Raw genomic sequence first — 18,773 nt, 5'->3', positions numbered from 1 at the left:
GAGTGTCTGGGTGGCTCAGTCAGTTAAGTGTCTGACTGTTGATTTCAGCTCAGGTCATGATCTCAAGGATTTGTGAGATCGAGTCCCACATTGGGCTCTGTTCTGGCAGCATGGAGTCTTCTTGGGATTCTCTCCCTCCCTGTCTCTCTGCCCCTTCCCCACTCGTGTGGGTGTGTTTGTGTGTACACATTCTCGTTCTCTCTCTCTCTCTCTCAAAATAAATAAACTTAAACAAACTTCGGATTAGAAAAAAAACTTTGTTATCTTCGTACTCTCAGGGTAGGAAATGAGTATGGTCGTTACCTACTCAACCTACTGACTACACAGATAGGCTCCTCCTTAGTCATACATTTCATTCCTGGAGGTACATTTCATTCCTTAGAGGCATTCCTTGGCTCTAAGCTCATTATTCTTAATAGTTAGGTCAGAATGGTCCAGGGATGTTTAATATTGTTGCTACTGCCCTTCTTTAAAAGAAGCATGTCGGGCGCCTGGGTGGCGCAGTCGGTTAAGCGTCCGACTTCAGCCAGGTCACGATCTCGCGGTCCGTGAGTTCGAGCCCCGCGTCGGGCTCTGGGCTGATGGCTCAGAGCCTGGAGCCTGTTTCCGATTCTGTGTCTCCCTCTCTCTCTGCCCCTCCCCCGTTCATGCTCTGTCTCTCTCTGTCCCAAAAATAAATAAAACGTTGAAAAAAAAATTAAAAAAAAAAAAAAAAGAAGCATGTCAATGAGATGCTTGAACATTTTGTCTACTTGCAACATTCCATAATATCTAATTATTTCCACCTCACGGTGGACTCAGACTAGAGGAACATAGACCATGAGGAGAATTCAGCCAAAGAGAAACTGTTGCAAAGTGAAGGGAAACCGAGCTGAATGCTGAGCCCTAACTATCAGTGCCTCTGGGAAGGAACAGAGGGAAGGTGGAGTTGTGGGAGAGAAGGTAGGATTAACACCAGCCAGACAGGAGACAGGACACAGATAGCGGTTTTGCTGATGATTTTTAGTGTCCGACTTGCATTCAAAGGCCTGAACTGAATTTACACAAGTTCTGCCATTTATTATCCAGACCTACACATGCATACCGTTGATATCCACATGCTGAGGGAGGGGGCAGGATGGTTATTCGTCCTAGGGCATACTAAGTGGAAGAAGTAACATTTGAATCAGGTTTGTGTGGCTTTAATACCTGTTGTTGTTTTTTCAGTTTAACTAAACTGACTTTGAAAATAGAGGCAGAGAAGAAGAAGAGGAAGAGGTGGAGAATGCAAAGGAAAAGAACGTGGCTAAATTTAAGAACTGAAAGGGAGCGAGAGAAATGAAGAGAGAAGGAATAGGGAAAGGAAAAGAGGAGAGAAAAGAAGGAACGGTGATAGGAAGAAATAGGTAAACGACAGGAAATGAGAGTCTCCAGGAAAGTGAAGGAAAGTGTGCAACCCCAGCAGAGGACAGTATCCTGATAACAGCATTCCGAGTGTTGATCGAGACATCTTTCTTCCAAGATGCACTATACTTCTCCAGTCTTCCTGGAGTATTGGATCCTGTTGAGACCCACAGAATTTATAGGAGTTAAAGAGGACCTGAGGAGTCTATTGTAAAATGGGAGAATGATTAAAAGGGCAGTGAATGGAATACATGTGGGAACTTTAAAGGAAATGGGACATTGAATGTTGATAAGTGACCTATGCACGGTCTTCAGGTATGAAAAAGCTATTAACACTGTGACTGCTGAAAACGGCAGGATTTATCTGGTATTAGAGCAGACCTGTCTGTGAACACTGACAGCTTTTACTGCCTTTACCACTGCAGAATCTTTTCATTTTTATGATATTTCCAAAGTGCTGTCTGGCACTGAGGTCTGCTGCTGACTGGTCACTACAGTGTATGAATCAAGAAGCACTGTTCCTAAAATTTTACTGGGACCTTTAGTGGGATAGGCATGATCAGAACCAGATAGCCTTCTCTGGAATGAATAGGCTTTGTGGGAGAAAGCTGGGTTTGAATCTTGGCACTGAAGCTTATTGACTTGATGACTTTGGGTGAGTTATTCCATTTTCCTGACTGTCAGTTCCCTTCTCAATAAAATGGTGCAAATGTAACTGACCTCCCTGCATTTAGAGACCTTCCTCGGGGCTTAGGTGATGATAGGTATTCCATAAACGATATCTTTCTCTTCCTTCCCCCTCCCCCTGGGGTACAACAAAGGTGAAGAGAAGACCTCATCCCATCCTGGGCTGTCCTATGCAGAAGAGACAGGAATAGCGTAATTGGGGTAAAAAGAGGGGTTATGTTCTATGTCTAGAAAGTTCAGATCCATTCCATTTCCATAGGTAGGGGCAGGATGGGGCTTGCTGTACTGAGGTCACCATGAGTGCATGTTCTCTGGGTAACATTACTTACTAGAAGCTCCCTCCACCCCCATCTGCCAAGGGGTTCTTCAGTGTTAAAAGCTGGAATCTGTGGGGCGTCTGGGTGGCGCAGTCGGTTGGGCGTCCGACTTCAGCCAGGTCACGATCTCACGGTCCGTGAGTTCGAGCCCCGCGTCGGGCTCTGGGCTGATGGCTCAGAGCCTGGAGCCTGTTTCCGATTCTGTGTCTCCCTCTCTCTCTGCCCCTCCCCCGTTCATGCTCTGCCTCTCTCTGTCTCAAAAATAAATAAACGTTGGAAAAAAAAAAGCTGGCATCTGTGATCCAATTCTTGCATTTCTGAGACAGAACCATTTTGAAATGAGGGTTCAAGTGCGAGATGTTTAACTTGCAAGTTCGGAAGACGCTTCCCTGTGTTTTGATGGGGTCAGGGGGGCAGGTTGAAAACCACAAACCGCAGCTCTGGTTCTGTTCAGAAGGCATGGTTTTCCCAGAAGTCGTTTTCTATGATGAGCGGTCAGTGCCGCCTCACTGCCTCTGCCAGTACCCTCCTCTGCCTGTGAATGCACGTCCATCCACGTTCGTTCAGCACGTACGTATGCATGCGCGTGGGCATACCTTGGCCTTGGTTTACTCCTTGCAGGGGGAAAAAAAAAAAAAACCACCTGAGTTCAAAGTCCTTTAAATCTGTTCTTGTCATCTCCAGGAATTGTGGGATACCTTGGACTAGTCTTTTATGAGACTTTTTTTTGGTTACCTTGTAAACCACGGTGTAGAAAACAGGGTCAGGGAAGGTGTCCTTGTCTGGGAAGTTGTGTCTCGTGTGCTTAAAGCCATCGCAGATGGGCCCTCGCTCGGTATCTTCGAGCAGGTCTGTTTGTCTATTTTCTCTTACATCGGCTTTGGCTCAGGTCAAGGAGTGCATAACTTTCACCATCTGGGACAGTAGAAAGATGACAGCAGGTCTTTCTGAAGAGTAGAAACCTTTCTTTCCACTTCAGTGGGAAATCTAATCTCACGTCTTTTAAATCCCCTTTGCCAGTCAGACCTGCACACTTATTTACAGCTCAGTGACATCATTTTGGCCTAGACTCTTAACAAAGCTCTGTTTGAGTTAGTGAAACAATTTCCTGATGCAGAATGGATTTTACCTATTTGGTACACAGGCAGAAGGGAAAAGGAAAACAGTGTTGAAATATTTGGTGGACCATCTGAGTAGGCTTCTTCATCTAGATAGCTTCTGTGTGTGTGTTAAGGGTCTAATGTCCTGAACAGGGAAGAGAACTAGTGAACCTTTTCATCAGGGTCCTGTTTACACATAGGTTAGGAAGGATGATGATTTGTTAGCTTAGGTGAAGCCCTGTGTCGTGATTATTGTTCTCATTTTGAGAAAATGCTGACTAAGCCATGAACTATTTCTTGCGGCAGAAGCAAAATGTATGGAAATTCTGACATTTCCATTCTCTGGTAGATGCCAAAACTTTACAGAAGACAGAACGTCTCATTTAAGAAGACCAGTTGATGTTTTCTTAAGGAAATGTACATAGGTGCACAGCTAATTTTCTCATTGTCCTTTTCTGTACTTTTATTTTTTAGGGGCCACGAGTATTGTGACTAAAAATATACAGAGAGGAGCAGTGAGCATAATTAAGAATGGAAGTTCTTCCTCCAGGTTCAACTTAAACCTCACTTGCTCTGGAAATCTTGCCTGTCCCCCAAGCCTAGGTTAGCTCCTCCTCTTGTACATAACTCTGTCACCCTGCCTTTTCTGTTAGCTTCCAGGACATATTTGTTTCTTTTCCATTGCCTGTGTTTGCTTGATAACAGCAAGATGATACTCTCTGATCCCTTCACGTGCAAAGTCTTCTTCTGAATGTATGTGTCCCCCAAATTTATCTCCAGTCTGGAACTCTCACCTGGACTCAGACTCTTGTGCATACCCTACTGACATTTCTCCTGGGACATCTGGAGGGTGACTCAGACTGCCCCTGTCCCAGATCAAACTCTTGTTTTTCTCTGCATTTCTATTTCCCACTCTCCATATTCCTCATGTTAGCTGATATTTATTGAGAGCTTCCTTTACCCCAGACCCTGTTCTAAGGGCTTTACAAGCATTCACTAATTTCATCTTCATAACAACCCTGTGAGATAGGTATTATTAATATCCCCATTTTACAGAAGATGAAACTGAGATATAGAGACAGATACAGAGCGAACTTGCCTGTGGTCATAGGGCAGATCGGGCATCAGTCCGAGGCCATGTGACATCCATGTCCATATCAGCCTAGTCACTGCTCTGTGCAGGGTCTCAGTAGATGGCATCACCCGTTGCTAAAGCCCCAAACCTCAGAGTCCTCTTTCTCTCCACCTACTGTAAAATTCATCATCCATCTGGTCATCTCTGCCTTCTAAACATATCCTGAAACTAACCAATTCTCTGTTGTCACCACCGTGGTCAGATCACCCTCCTCTCCCTACTCACCTTCTACTTCCTACTCTTGTACAGTTCTCTATGTCACAGCCAGAGGAGTCCTTTCAAAACATAACAGTTCATGTCAGTTGTTTCTTCAAAACCCTGCAACGGCTTTCCATCAAACATAGACGATCCACATCCTCAGTATGTGATCTACCTCCTCCAGACCCCACCAGACTCATTTCCTGCCACCCTTCCCTTGGATTCCCAGCTCTAGCCAAAGTGGTTGACCTGCTGTTTCTTAGACGGAACATCCCAATCCAAGGAACATCCCATCACAAGAACTTTGCCCTCGCAGAGTTTTCTGCCTGAAATCCTCCTCCTTCAGAGAGTCATGTGACTCTCCCTTCATTCAGGTCTCTGCTTACACGTCACCTCTTTAGAGAGGACTTCCCTGACTACGTTATGTAAATCCCATCGTACACCATCCTCTCTCCTAGGCTTTATTTTCTTAATAGCAGTTCTCTCTAGCTGACATTTTATTATATATCCACTTACTGTCTTTCTCCATTCTTAGAACGCAAACTTCTGGAGGGCAGGGATTCCTAAGTGCTTGTCTCGTAATAGATGTGTAATATTTGTTGAATGAATGAATGAATGAATGAATGAACAAACACTTGTCTTCTAATTATAGGTATCAGTACAGGAAAGTTATTCCTAAGCTTATGACTAATGCCAGAGATATAAAATACCTTTCCCAGCATAATGTACAGGAACTCAAACACTTACCCATTTCCTCACTGCTGCTAATTGCCTAAATGAAGCAGAATGCCTTGGTTAAAGCAAATAAATGGCTAGATTCAGGGCACTGACGTATAGGGCCCAGGTTCATATATTTGCTAAATCTTCTGTGCTCCCCCTCAATCATTTGATTCCTACTTAGGTCTGCTGTTGCCAACAGATTCCATGTAGCAAATTATCTCTGCAGAAAAGTGGGGTGGGGGAGGGGAGGTACAAATCCGGTTGTGTGCTTCTTTTCCACCCATGCTCCTCTGCACCGCTCAGTACCCTGAGCTCAAGGTGTCTGGGAAAGTGCTGGCAGGGTAGAGAGTGGGAGAAATGAGATAGGTAATCCTCTTTACCCAGAAGGAGCTCTTAAGCAAGCTCTATCGATTTCCCTTCTTTATAGAAATCATAAAAAAAATGCAAATGACCCTCTCTCCACTTCCAATCCCGGTTTAGTGCCCTGATTTACCATCTGCTTCTTCTCAATGTGAAGAGATTTTCCCCCATATTCCTTTGCATTGTATATTTTAAGACCTTCTTTTGACAGTGACATCTCATCAGACCCCAGAACCAATGTTCATGTTGAGTAAAACAGTTGGTGTCCTGCCTTACTGGGTCTTCTCTTGGCCCAGACACCTGAAGGATGTCACTTCCTGATAAGTGCCAGCACTAAAGTGGATTCCATGCATTGGCATTTGAGCAGTGAGTTGTTGGCTAAAAGGAGGGACAGAAAGAGGTCAAAGTAGCATCATTTGAAATTTGCCGTCCCTCTTTCACGGAATCCTTCCATAGTTTCCCAGTAACACTCATTCCTGGAATGGACTACAGTGTATAGGATTCCACTGACTCTAGGAAAAATCAAGGGAGTCTCATGAGTATGGAATCTTCAGAAATTACAGAAGTAACACGTGATAATGGGAAACAATGAAACAAGGCAAACATATATAAAGAAAACACTGGGGTGCCTGGGTGGCTCAGTCAGTTAAGTGTCCGACTTTGGCTCAGGTCGTGATCTCGTGGTTCGTGAGTTCTAGCCCCATGTCGGGCTCTGTGCTGACAGCTCAGAGCCTGAAGCCTCTTTCGGATTCTGTCTCTCTCTCTCTCTCTCTCTCTCTCAAAAATAAATAAACATTAAAAAATTAAAAAAAAAAGAGAGAACTGTTACTAACCTCCCTCCAGCCTCTCACATCCTCCCCAGTCAAGCCTAGCACGGCAGAGACTGTAGCCATTTACCAAATTATGTTTGTCCTTCATCCAAAGCATACAGCTGGACTCTATTTCCTAGCTTCTCTTGTGATCAGGTGTGGCCATGTGACTGATGTCTGGTCAATGCAATATGAGCAGAAATGACAGGTGTCATTCCAGGACTGGCCCATAAAGTCCTCCCACATAAGCTCAGCTATGCTCCTTTCGTCTCTGGCTAGCTGGGATGGAGACCTCTCCATGGGGGCCTGAAAGCCTCATGTTGAAGATGCCAAAGTCTCCATTGGCCTAGGTTCCCAAATAATTGCATAAAGGAAGCTGCCCTACCAAGATCAGTACACTAACATGAACTAGAAATGAAATTCAGTTGTGTTATAATTACGATTCCATTTCTTTCTTTAAAATATTTTTTACACTTATTTATTTTTGAGAGACAGAGTGAGATGCAAGGTGAGCAGGGGAGGGACAGAGAGAGAAGGAGACACAGAATCCAAAGGAGGCTCCGGTCTCTGAGCTGTCAGCACAGAGCCCAACGCGGGGCTTGAACCCACAAACCCCAAGATCATGACCTGAGCCAAAGTCAGATGCTTCAACCGACTGAGCCACCCAGACACCCCTAATTAGGATTACATTTCATGAGTTATTTGGTGTACTAGTTAGCCTACCACAACTAATATACTGGATATTACAAGTTGTTTTTTAATACGTATATTTCTTTCTTCCCCATTTGATTTTAAGCTCCTTGAAAGCAAAATCTGTGTTATTACCTTCTGTACCCCCTGGAGGGTCTCACAGGGAGCCTGGCATAGGACATGTGATCAGTAACTAGTTATTATTGGTCAGAGAGTTTATTTTTACCTATTATCCTAGGGTGATTTAAAACAGGAGTAGGAATGGGGCGCCAGGGTGGCTCAGTCTGTTAAGAATCCCAACTGCTGATTTCACCTCAAGCCATGATCTCCTGTTGTGGGATGGAGCCCTGCATCAGGCTCCGAACTCACAGTGCAGAGCCTGCTTGTGATTCCCTCTCTCCCTCCCCCTCTACCCCTCCCTTGCTCATGCTCCCTCTTTTTTGCTCAAAGTAAATAAATAAACTTCAAAAAATTATATATGAGCACTGGGTGTTGCGTGGAAACCCATTTGACAATAAATTATATTAAAAAATAAAAATAAAACAAAAGCATGAACTTCATGAAGAAAACAAAACAAAACAAAAAATTATATGTAAAAAACATGAGTCGGAACATGGCCACTTCATCTGGGCTTTTCATTTTGCTTTGAAATCCATCTTGGGTATGAAGGATCTCTTATGTATGTAGAGCAGCTCAGAACTGACATGGTCAGCGAAGTGTGACACACATTTTTTATTATCCATAAGTGGATTATCTGCTGTGACCTAGCTCTTCTATCATTTCGGCACATTCCTCAAATCAACAGCTGTGTGGTAGGCGCTGAAAGGGCCCTGGGCCAAGAAAGAATGAGAAACGAGTTGGGGTAGGTTTGGGGGGTGTGGGTGTTTGTGTCAGTGACTGGGTTATGAGTTGTGAATGCATTCTTCAGGCAAAAAAAAAATGCTGATTATCTTTTTGCTATTATATTCATCTTTCTTATTCTCTATTGTGAGACATAATCAAGAGTTGAAAATAGGAATATTTAAGTTAAAACCAGGGTAGAGTATTGAATAAACTCCCATCATGGGCAAAAATGGAACTTTTTCAAAAGCAGGAATTTATCAGTTTGGCATCAGATATCTTTGAGGGAACAAAAGGCATTTTGTTTTCACCAGCTAGCTGTAGTCAGGCAGGTGACGCATGGTAAATATTAAAATCCTTGTTGTATACAGTGATAAATTTTACCCTGCAGTCCTTGATTAATCCAAAGAAATCTCTGCCAGCCTTTATCCTCAGTTGGAGGGGCCAGTGTCCTCATGAACCTCCTGCTACCATTACCTCCCACTCTGCTTCCTGCCACTAAAGATCCATTAAAAAATTGGTTTTCTAGGGGCGCCTGGTGGCTCAGTCAGTTGAGCGTCCGACTTCGGCTCAGGTTGTGATCTCACAGTTTGTGGGTTTGAGCCCCGCGTCGGGCTCTGTGCTGACAGCTCAGAGCCTGGAGCTGTTTCGGAATCTGTATCTCCCTCTCTCCCTGTCCCTCCCCCGCTAGCACTCTGTCTTTCTCAAAAACAAACAGTGAAAAAGAATTAAATGCACCTTTACAAAGAAAGAAAGGAAGGAAGGAAGGAAGGAAGGAGGGAGGGAGGGAGGGAGGGAAGGAAGGAAGGAAGGAAGGAAGGAAGGAAGGAAGGGAGGGAAATGGTAGTCTAAACCAGAGGTTCTCAAACTTCAGCATGTATCAGGCTTGTTAAAACCCAGATTTTTGGATTCCATTCCTTCAGCTGCTGATTCAGTAGGTCTGGAGTGAAGCCTGAGAAGTTGCATTTCAAACAAGGTCCCAGGTAATACTGATGCTCCTGGTCTGCGGACCACCCTGAGCACCGCTAGTCCAACCTCCTTCAGCCTCATACAAAGGTGCCCAAGTGTGACAGCCTGACAAGGGAAAGGATCCCCAGCAAGGAGTGCTCCCTTTCCCATAAAGTGAGACTAAAGCTGTAATTGAAGCCGTGCATGAAGAGTGAAGTTGTTCAGGGCAACTCAGTGAAATGTCACTTAACACCACGGACCCACACTGTCTCGTTCTCATCTCCAAATTCATTCCCTCATTTCCCTATTAGTAAAATGAAGAGGTCGCCATGGATGAGTGGTCCTCAATCCTGCCGTGCATTAGAATCACCTGGGAAGTTTTTAAATAATATTGTTGTCTCCTTTACATAAATTTATGATTTGATCCCACTTAGAGATTCCAAGAGAATTGGTCTGGGAGAGGGCCCAGGAATCAGCATTTTAATAGCTTTACAGGTGATTCTACTAGAGAGCCTGGTTGAAAACTATTGATTCTCTCTAGATCAATTCCAGATTGAAGAGTTGACATCTATGCCTCCCTCTCATGGAATCCCACCATGTCTGTCCATCCCTTCCCCCCCTCTGCCCAGACCCCAAGTCTCCAGCCTCACTTGACTCTTTGCCCTGACCCATTGCTCGCTTCTCTCTCTGCACATTATATTCTATTTACTCTGTGGCACAAAGTTGCTTCATACCTCATTAACTTCCTCTGCTTAATTAGGCAGAGGACAAGTCCCAAACAAGTGAAGAATACATGGAAATTCACTGATAAAAATATAAACAAATTAGGAGCACTTTTAGAACCCCCAGGAAATGTGAACTATAGAAGCAGAGAAGGGAAGGGACCCATTCCTGAAAAGTGATTTTGATTCATAAAGTCACGGAGAGTTCAGGACACTTAGCTCCGTATTATTTATTCTCCTGAGCCAGCCCAACCCCATTTTGTTGTGATTTGTACAGATTTCACACATACTTTATATTTACAACAAGTAACTCAGGTGACAGGACTTCTCTTTCCTAAATAATCTTTTATCCTGTAAGCAAAACGGCACAGAAAATTGAGGCAGTGGCCGGTGGACTTTGGCTTTTCCCAGACTCGCTTCTTCTACAACCATAAAGATGGCAGAAATGAAGGTGATGGCTTTACCTGGTAGGAGTTCAAGTGTTTTGCCAGTTTTCCATTTTATTTAGGTACAGCTTTGGAATTTCCAAGTGCTGGTGGGCTGTAACTTTACTTCACTTTAATTTTATTTTGACCTTCTGTGACTCGGACTAGAAACACTAGAGGGGCTCAGTCGGTTAAGCATCAGACTCTTGATTTCGGCTCAGGTCATGATCTCACACTTTCTGAGTTCAAGCCCTGTGTTGGGCTCTGTGCTGACAGCTCAGAACCTGCTTGGGATTCTCTCTCTTCCTCTCTGTCTGCGCCTCTGCCATTCATTCTCTGTCTCTGTCTCTCTATCTCTGTCTCTCTCTTAAATTAAAAAGAAAAACTAGAAACAACTTTCTTTTCTGGATGGCACCTGAAGCTTCAGTTGAGGGTACCTTTTCAGTTCCCTTGTCATTCTCAGCGAGGTGTTTTGTTTTCTTTCCCAGATAGCTTTAGTTAAGCTGAGGAGCAATTTAGTTAAGGTAAGGGACACTGAGGCAATTTAGTAATTTAATTCTACTGTGTGCTCTGGACAGGAATCCAAGCCTGGCGCCTTTCTCCTAATTAATTCTCCATGTCAGGCATCTGGAAACCCGCCTCTTCTGCCTCATCTGAGTTGACTAATTAATTAAGCTGTGTTTGTAAATGGGCATTTTCTCCCTCAGCACTTTTTTCATCATCTGTTTCTTTAGCCACAAGCTGGTGACCCCATTTAATGGTAAACTACCTGGCCAATAATTCCGCTCTCCTGCAGACTGAGGAAGTTCCATTTGGAGTCTGCCCAGCACTATACAAGAAGCCCAGGCTTTGGAGGGAAACAGATAAGGATTTGTGTCCAACTTAGCCATTTCTTAATTATGGGACCACAGGCAAATTACCGTTCACCTCAAATGTCAGTTGCCCTATTTTTTTCCCTACCAAACCTACCGCTTAGTTCAGTGTCTGGCACGTCATTGGTATAAATACCTCTAAATAAATAAACACTTCTAAGCATCGGGTACTTTTTGCTCAATGGGGCACTCCTAACACCTTGACTTTGTGCAGGGAGTGGCCATTTTCAAGACACTTCCACACGCATCATCACATGTGTTACTCTCGAATCCCTAGGGGGAGTTTTGGTAAATGTTGCTACCCTCATATTTAACAGAGAATTAGGCTCAGCAAGGTTAAGGGACGAGTTCCCATGGCTGGTGGGAGGCAGAGCCTGACAAATAAATCTCCACAATCCTGGCCTAATGCTTTTGCTCTGAGATCAGGTACTCTCCTGACCTTTAATAGATTGTGTGAAACTAGATTATGAACACTGGGGCAGAGGGGGGTGGGGAGGAGTTACATAAGGTATCTCAAGGAGTGTCTTATAAAGAAAATGATTAGAAACCACTGATACTAAAGGTCCTGAAATATCTACTGGAGAAATATTATTTAGTCCGTGGAAGGATATTGACACTTTACCTTCTGAATTTCCCATTCCTTAGTGCCCTCCTCTGTCCCGCCAGCATTTTTTTTTGCTGGTTTGCAGATGAGTTGTTAGTAATTACGGTGATCCAAAGTTATGAACTAATTTCAAAAACATTAATACCCACATTTGGACAGTTTGATGTACATTTGATTCTTCTACCGGCCCTGTGAAATGAGTAGAATATACATACATACATCTCTCCCTACTCTGCTGGTACAGAAACTCAGATCCCCAGAGATTCAGTGATTTACCACATTCACAAGGCCTGTCAGTGGTAGGGCTGGGCCTGAAACTCGACTCTGTGTTCAATGATCTTCCAACAGTTCTACAATTAAGAAAGACTTATGCAGCACGGTACTTATTTATATTAAAGAGCTCTAAAGAACTTTGTGCTATTTGGTCATTTAATTCTATCTCTGTCTTCTTGTTTCTATGTTCTTCTTATGTTTGCCTGATATGTGTAGCCTTTTCCAAGGTGGATATGTTTCAGTTAACCTCTGCTGTGTCGCCACACCCCAAAACTTAGTGGCTTGAAACGACTACCATTATATTACTCACCGTTTCGGGGGGCAGCAACTTGAGTTGGGGATAAGCTGAGTGGTTCTTGGGTTCGTCTAACGTGGGGTCACTCATCTGTTGTGGTGATCTGGATAATCCAAAATGGCCTCACTTGCATATCTAGCTGTTGCTACGGGCTGTCAGCTGGGCCCCATTCTGCATGTCTGCCCATCCTGAAGGAGGCTGGCCCAAGCTTCTTGAGAGTCATCAGCAATATTCCAAGAAGGCAAGGCCCATTGCACTGTCACTCGCCAAGTGTCTATGTGTGTTACATTTTTTGCTATCCTGCTGGTCAAAGCAAGTCACAAGGCCAAATCTAGAGTCAGTGAGAGAGGGGACTACACAAGTACAGATATTGATTGGGACATGATTCCTTGGGCACCACTAATATCATGATCTACCATAAATAGATATAAAGATAATATCTAGCTTATAAGACTATTCTGAGAATTCAATTCAGTAATGCATGTGCCTTTCTTAGCAGGGTCTCTGACACACAGTGAATGCTCGACAAATATTAGCTAGTATTATTAGCAGAATCACCATCACTGACTATTAGCTGCCAAGAGCAAGTTCTCCTTTTAAAGTCCTACTCATTTGTTCAACTAACATTTACTAAGTGCCCACTGTGGTGCTATTCCTTCTGCTAGACATTGCAGATACATACATACATACATATGTACATAATATTCATTCCCTGCCTTTGAGGAAATTATAGTCTAGGAGAGGAGATCAGGCATCTAAGCAACGAAATATGTATACTATGGCAAGTTCAATGATTGAGATAAGCACAAGGTATTTGGGGAAAATAAAAGGATACCTAACCCCTCAACCCTGCCTGGGGGTGTGGTGAGGAAAGGCTCCTTAGAGTAAATACTACCTGAGCTGAATCCTAAAGGTTGAGTGGATATCATCCAGAAGAGAAGAGATTTAAAATTAGGGAATTCCAATAAAGCAAAGGCATTCTGATAAGAAACAGCATAGCGTGTTATTGTCAGATGAAAGCAAAGGCTAGGAACCCTGAGGAGATAAGCCAAAAAGAAACCAGAAAGGCCAGAAAGAAGAGAGAGAGAGGAAGAGAGAGGGAGGGAGGGAGAGAAAGAGGTAAGGAGAGAGATAAAGGGAAAGGTTGGGGAATAACTGTGTACTCATCCAAGGAGGGTGGATGTCATTCTGTAGGTGAAGGAGAAGATAATGACAGTCTTTGGAAAGGGTAAGGATGGGGTCACATCTGAATTTTAGATCATGCTGGGGGCCAGGTAGAGGATTAACTGGAGAAGATAAGACTGGAGGAGGGGAAACCAGTTAGGAGTAACTTAGGAATCCAGACAGGAGGCAGAGTGAGAATTAAAGCCAGTGTGAGATCCTTTCCTGCCATTTCCTTCTAATTTTTTTAAAGTTTATTTATTTATTTTGAGAGAGACAGAGACAGAGAGAGAGAGAACTAGCAGGGAAGGGGCAGAGAGAGAGGGACAGAAAATCTCTGTCTCTCTGAAGGTGCAGAGCCCAATGCGGGGCTTGAACCCATAAACCATGAGATCATGACCTGAGTTGAGGTCAAGAGTCAGACACCTAACCAACTGAGCCACCCACGCACCCTTTTCGTGCCATTTGTATCCTCTGAAGCTGGGGGAAGGCATCTCAGGGGAGAAAAGGAATGACTTTGGATAGCATAGTCCAGAATATTTCAGAAAGACTATTTTCTAAATACTTAGCAGGTACGTTTGTCCTCAAAGTTGGACAATCCTGCCTATAGAGGGCTGGTAGAGCCCAGACCATCTTAGAATGAGTGATACTGGGGATGCCTGGGTGGCTCAGCCGGTTAGCACCCAACTTTGGCTCAGGTCATGATCTCATGGCTCGTGAGTTCAAGCCCCGCGTCGGGCTCTGTGATGACAGCACAGAACCTGGAGCCTGCTTCGCATTCTGTGTCTCCCTCTCTCTCTGCCCCTTCACTGTCTGTGCTCTATCTCTCTCTTAAAAATAAATAAACATTAAAAAAATTTTAGAACAAAGAATGACTGATATTGCTAAGGATCGAGTCTTGTCCGTGACCTTAGCGTGAGGTGCGAGTAAACTGCTCAAAGAATTCTACAAGGCACCTTCCTAGAAACATATCTTTCATGACTTTTTTCTTCTTTGTGGTCTAGTCTTTTAAAATTGTAATGTATTTTCTATGACTTTGACCTCTTCCATTTGTGCTCCCTCATCGCCTCGGTGATTTTTATGTGTCTTTTCAATGTTCATGCCTTGTTTCTTTTCATATATATTCACAACCTTATGCCGTGGATTTCCCAGATGACCACATTTTCAACTGTGCTGCTTCATTGTCCCTGAAAACACATTCATAATTATCGGAGTTTACATTCAGATTTGTGGTCTGGAAAACATTCTCATTATACTTCCGCAATATGTTTCTTTTCCAGAATTCCTCCTGTTCCTTCCTTTTTGGCCCTTGTGCACGAGCACCCTGTAGCACCAAAAACAGCTCTCCACGGTCTCACCTGATGAGGTCCTGCTCCAGTCCTGGCCGCCTTTTCTAGCTCTTGAAATTTTGCATGAGAACCTGATTTGGCTTGTTTGTGCAACAATTTCCTCATCTTTCTTAGCGTCCTGAGATATACACTCCAGAGGGGAGCTAGCCCAGTGTGTCTAAGATCTATCGTAGATGCCTGTGTATTTGCAAATAACCTTTTCTTTGAACATCTTGAACACATTTGTAATTCAAAGGAGGATCGTGATGGAGGATGTGATGAAACGTATTGGGAGGCAAAGGACAGAACACGCTGGGATCAGCCCAGTAGGCAGTGTTTGAAGAGCCTATAATCATCTCTGGCTCCCACTGGTCTCCCATGAGATCTCAGTGCCTTCTAGATGGTGGCACTGCTTCCACTCAGAGCATTTCATCCTCCAGCTGCCCTAGACTTCGAGAGCCTCTAACGCTATGGCAGGCCAGAGGCATGCGGGGCTGCCTGAGGAGAACAGGACTGATGGGCTATCCTGAGTCAGTGAGGGCCATTTGCTGAGCATTGTTATGACGATGTGCTTGATATCATTCTTATGCATCTTCTCTAATACTTGAGGCAATACAGAGTAGTGGTGAAAAGCAAAGGTTCGGATGTCAGACTGCCTGGGTTCAGATCCCATTCTACCGCTTGCTTGGCCTGGGAAAGCCCTCTGTAGGGATCTTACGGAACCCCTGTGCTTACGAGCTGTTCCTCCTGGAGAAGGATTTGTGGAAGGGGCGCATGGAGAGTAAAAAGGGGGATGGGAGGCCTGGAAAATGACTGGACCTGGCAGCAGGGTTTGGCAGGTAAGCCAGTTGGGAAGAGACGCCAAATGACCTGTTGAGTGTGATTGACTGAAACTGTAGACCCTGTGACTGTCCAAGGAACCCCCCTGAGGATCGGGGGCCATGGAGGGGATTCGGTCATAAGCCACTGTCAGACTTGACACAAGGAACTCTAGCTGGTTGGCCCTACCTAAATTCAAAACTCTGAGATTGAGCGCGGGCCTCCTGTTTCTCCCTCCCTTGGCCCCAGGCAGGGAAGCACTTGATTAAGAATAGTGGTGGGCCCGGGGAGCCTGGGTGGCTCAGTCGGTTAAGCGTCCGACTTCAGCTCAGGTCATGATCTCATGGTTCATGGGTTCAAGCCCCGCGTGGGGCTCTGTGCTGACAGCTCAGAGCCTGGAGCCTGCTTTGGATTCTGTGTCTCCCTCTCTCTCTCTCTCTCTCTCTCTCTCTCTGCCCCTTCCCTGCTCATTCTCTGTCTCTCAAAAATAACTGAACAATAATAAATAAATAAAATAAAAGGATGGTGCTGGGACCTGTCACTGGTGAGCCAACCTACTACTTGGCTCTTGAGGTGTTCGCGAAAAGTTGATGAATAATACCACCACTACTGTCCTTTTCTCAGGGCTCTCCATGTTCCAGGCATTCCACAAAGCAGGGATGTACATTACTTTATTGAATTTTTACCGAAACCCCAGAAGGATATAGTTACTATCTACTGCCTTGCTTAGGCGAGATAAACAGTGTGTGATGAGAACTTGGCTTTGATTATAAAGGATAGACACCCAGTTTGAACTAGCTTAAAAGCAAAAGGCAAATTTATCATAAAGGATACACCAGATTTTCTCACCAGAACTGTGGCTAGGCATCCAGAGTAGCTACAAGCCGGGACTCTGATGCGGTCATGTATCTTGCCCTCTCTCACGTGTATCTACTTTCCTCGGGCCACTGGCTTCATTCTTCTCTCTCCATAGGCCAGTTTTCTTCAGAAGGTACAAAACATGGCTGCCTACCTCTTCTGAATGTTATATATTATAGATTATGAGACTGACTTGGTACTCTTTTGGGTCCGGAGGTTAAAAACCCCAAGGATTTTATCCAGCCAGTCAGCTGCCCCGCCTCTCTGGTCAGAGGGTAGACTGGGAGGTGCAACAAGGCAGCTTCCACAGGACCGTGCAGTTGGAGTTGAGGAAGGGATGTTTCACGAAAGAAGGGGAGACCGAACTAAGAAAAGGGGTCGGGGGAGAGAGTGCGCTAGAAGAGTCAGGCGGAAGATGGCAGGTTGGTAGACGTAACAGCAGGCATCCACAGCGCAGAGTTTAGAAGGTTAAGTAACGTGGGCACCCGGTGGCTCAGTCAGTTGAGCATCTGACTTCAGCTCAGGTCGTGATCTCATCGATCTCGTGGTTCGTGAGTTCGAGACCCGCATTAGGCTCTCTGCTGTCGGTATGGAGCCTGCTTCAGATCCCCTGTCTCCGTCTCTCTCTGCCCCTCCCTGCTTGCATGCACTCTCTCGCTCTCGCTCTCGCTCTGTCAGAAATAAATATTAAAAAGGGGGGGGTTAGGCAACTTGTCCCAAGTCACATACAAGCAAAGCCAGGACTCAAATTAGGCCTTTCTGACTTCAAAGCCTATGCACTTAACTAATATGGTAAAATGAACCGAAGTAGTGAAATGAATGAATGAATGATGAATGAATACATATATACATTCATGCATCCATGCATCCACACATATATAAACAAATACTTGTGAAGCCAGTGCTCAAATCCAGTGTGGTCAGACGACATGCACGTCTGCTCTACCCTCACAGCTTGTCAGTGGAGGATAAAGGTGGAGAGTAATGAGAAGCTAAGCTGCTGAGAAGCAGTGTTCATGACTGAAGCCTGTGGCCCAGACCCCGAAAGCAGATTAAAGCAGCAGCACCCTTGGAGTCCACCCACATCTACCAGCCAGCATCCCTGCTGAGCCGTGTTCTGGAGCAAGCCAAAGCCTTGGGGGTGTTGCACACCCATCGAGAGCCCTGTGATGTAGGAGGAAGTTGACTCAGGGAGGTGGGACTAGTGTTGGTGCTGTTTAATGCATATCCCTTATTGGCTCCCACATGTCCTAGAGGGTGCTTCGGGGCTCAGTGTTGGTGTTTCAGAGGACGGGCCTTTTTTGGCAAAAGGGAACTCAGAGGCGATGGTAGAGCTCAGCTATTGGTGACTGAGCCCTCCTGGGTTCCAGAATGGGGCTCTGAGGTTGGTGTTCAAGAATGGGGAGTTAACGCTTAGGAGATCTCAAACCCTTTCTGATACTTCAGGGCAACACCCTGAACCTTTAAGTCTGTTTGAGTCTGTGTGGCAAACTATGAACAAAATGTTCTGACCTGACAGAATTCATGCCCTTTCTAAAATATTCCTCTCATCCCAGGTCAGGGTTTATAAAGAGGGAGCACCTGGCTCAATGGGACTCTTTGGGTTCAAGGCCCTTGGTCAGTCTGGAAGAATCATAGCATCTTTTATCCTTGTGATTTCTACTTTTCTTCACATGAAAGTGGTGCAGAAAGCCAAAAGAATTGCGTGGAGTTTACCCTGACACTTTTTTTTTTTTATCGAATTGAGTTAAAGTTTGAGAAGTTGGAGTTTGTTCAGTATTTCTCCCTTGCCACTTGCAAGCAAAAAAAAAAAAAAAAAAAAAAAAAAAAAAACCTGTTTCTGGGAGGAAGTTAGGCACATTGAAGAGTTGTACCCATGTTTCACTCGTAGGAGTAATAGTCATAATGAGGAGGGAGGAGAAGGAGGAGGGAAAATAGCAGATACTCGCATAGAGCTAAGATGTGCCAGGCACAGAGAGATGAAATAACTCACCAAAGGTCACACAGCTTGTCAGCACCACGCCTCCTCCTGGCACCTGCCAGCGTCCTGCCTGTCAGGCCCACACCACAGACCTCAGCTGCCACTTGCCACAAAGCCTTTACATACAACCATCACTGCTGGGAAGCAGAGGTGAGGGTGGGGGCGCTGCAGGGCTGAAGCACACTCCTGTCTCTCAGATCTCAGTAAAAAGCGAGCAATGAAGAAGAGGTCAGGAATAATTCTCTTGG

The 18,773-nt window shown here is 44.8% G+C and overlaps 1 protein-coding gene across 3 annotated transcripts in view; it reads left to right on the top strand.

The window, feature by feature from the left end:
• The window catches only part of GRIN2B (glutamate ionotropic receptor NMDA type subunit 2B), a 413,917-nt gene that overhangs the window by 334,417 nt on the left and 60,727 nt on the right, over positions 1–18,773 (top strand). The window lies entirely within an intron of this gene.

Source organism: Prionailurus viverrinus, chromosome B4, assembly GCF_022837055.1.
Source record: "Prionailurus viverrinus isolate Anna chromosome B4, UM_Priviv_1.0, whole genome shotgun sequence".
Taxonomy (NCBI): domain Eukaryota; kingdom Metazoa; phylum Chordata; class Mammalia; order Carnivora; family Felidae; genus Prionailurus; species Prionailurus viverrinus.
This window is presented reverse-complemented; position numbering and strand designations above follow the sequence as displayed.